This window comes from Lichenostomus cassidix, chromosome 1Aa (genome assembly GCF_008360975.1).
Source record: "Lichenostomus cassidix isolate B80296 chromosome 1Aa, HeHo_3.0, whole genome shotgun sequence".
In the NCBI taxonomy this organism is placed as follows: Eukaryota; Metazoa; Chordata; class Aves; order Passeriformes; family Meliphagidae; genus Lichenostomus; species Lichenostomus cassidix.
Genome location: NC_139480.1, coordinates 51999680 through 52001752, shown reverse-complemented (window position 1 = coordinate 52001752; position 2073 = coordinate 51999680). Strand labels below are relative to the sequence as shown.

The following is a 2073-nucleotide window of genomic DNA, read 5'->3' as shown; positions in this document are numbered from 1 at the left end:
ACAACCACCACCCAACTCTGCAGACCGCTCAAACAACAACAACCACCACCCAACTCTGCAGACCGCTCAAACAACAACAACCACCACCCAACTCTGCAGACCGCTCAAACAACAACAACCACCACCCAACTCTGCAGACCGCTCAAACAACAACAACCACCACCCAACTCTGCAGACCGCTCAAACAACCACCACCACCCAACTCTGCAGACCGCTCAAACAACAACCACCACACAACTCTGCAGACCGCTCAAACAACAACCACCACCAACTCTGCAGACCGCTCAAACAACAACCACCACCAACTCTGCAGACCGCTCAAACAACAACCACCACCAACTCTGCAGACCGCTCAAACAACAACTCTGCAGACCGCTCAAACAACAACAACAACTCTGCAGACCGCTCAAACAACAACAACAACTCTGCAGACCGCTCAAACAACAACAACAACTCTGCAGACCGCTCAAACAACAACTCTGCAGACCGCTCAAACAACAACTCTGCAGACCGCTCAAACAACAACTCTGCAGACCGCTCAAACAATAACTCTGCAGACCGCTCAAATAACTCTGCAGACCGCTCAAATAACTCTGCAGACCACTCAAATACGAGAATAAACTGTTCTTTATTTACAGAGCGCTGAAAGATGCATGTGGGCATCTTTCTGGGCTCTGAAAGGAGCGCTGGCGCCGTTCCCGCAGCCCCAGCGGCTCTCCGCCCTACTTACCTGGGCCGGGCTAGCGGGGGGCTCTCCGCCCTACTTACCTGGGCCGGGCTAGCGGGGGGCTCTCCGCCCTACTTACCTGGGCCGGGCTAGCGGGGGGCTCTCCGCCCTACTTACCTGGGCCGGGCTAGCGGGGGGCTCTCCGCCCTACTTACCTGGGCCGGGCTAGCAGGGGGCTCTCCGCCCTACTTACCTGGGCCGGGCTAGCGGGGGGCTCTCCGCCCTACTTACCTGGGCCGGCAGGGGGTCCGTCCCGCTCCCATTTGGGGCGGCCAGCGCTCTCGTCGCTCCCGCAGCCCCGGCGCTCCTACATCCTACTTACCTGTGCCGGGGCCGGCAGGGGCTGTGTCCTGGGAGCCCCGGCGGCTCTCCATCCTACTTACCTGTGCCGGGCTAGGGCTGGGCTCTGTGCCACTCCCATTTGGGCGGCCAGCGCTCTCGCCCTTCCCGCAGCCCCGGCGGCTCTCCATCCTACTTACCTGTGCCGGGGCCAGGCCAGTCTCCGCAGCCCTCCAGTTTTGGAGGGGCCGGCGCGGGTACCCGATAGCGACAAGGGGCGCACCGCTCCCACCTCCCTCCCCAGCAGCCCCCCATCCCGGGGCCCCACAGCAGGGGCAGTCCCGGGGCTCCGGCGCTCAGCTCCGCGGCGCTCTGCCCCGCCGGCGCTCTGCCCCGCCGCCGCTCTCGCCGCCGCCGCTCTCCCCGCCCCGCTCCGACACTGCCGCGGAGCTCAAATGCACCAACGGCTCCACACCTGCCCTTATATAGCCAGCACCAGCCCCGCTCCCGCAGCACCAGCCAATGGGAGTGCAGTGACATCACAATGGGGGCGGAGCAAGGAGCGGTGCCCATTGTGACGGAGGCGGGGCCAGAACGCCAACGAGCGATTTGATTGGTCGAGAGGCAGAGGGCTCTGTGATGATCGAGACTGGGCGGGGCCGGAGGGGGCGTGGCCAGAGGGGGGAATTTTGATGTGTAGAGTTTTCCTTAAAATAATAGAGAAAATATATGCTTGGTTATACATAGAAAATGAAAAATATAAAAAAGAATTAAGATAAAGAGAGAAGAAATTGTTATTATTTTTAATTTTCTTTTCATTAAATTGTATTAAAAAGATAAAATGCTTAAGAACATGCAAATAAGAAGCACTAGAGCACAGATATAGGTCTACGCCACTCAGTCACCTCATTATTTCATTTTGAAGTTAATGTGAATTACCTGTCTATATTTGGTTTGGGGACTTGAGCTCCAGCTCTGGCTCCTTTTTTCAATTCCAATTTCCACGGTACTTAGAAAAAACACACATTATCCTGTCTTCTGCTGCAGAAACTGCTCAGCTCAGCATG

At 57.3% G+C, this 2073-nt stretch overlaps 1 long non-coding RNA gene across 1 annotated transcript; it reads right to left on the bottom strand.

Moving 5' to 3' along the window:
- Positions 1–609: 609 nt before the first annotated feature.
- LOC146443858 (uncharacterized) lies at positions 610–1381 on the bottom strand. The gene is made up of 2 exons (XR_014856106.1): positions 1111–1381; positions 610–958 (listed from the first exon to the last, which is right to left on the bottom strand). It is a non-coding gene; the product is annotated as an uncharacterized LOC146443858 (long non-coding RNA).
- Between the last annotated feature and the right edge of the window lie 692 nt (positions 1382–2073).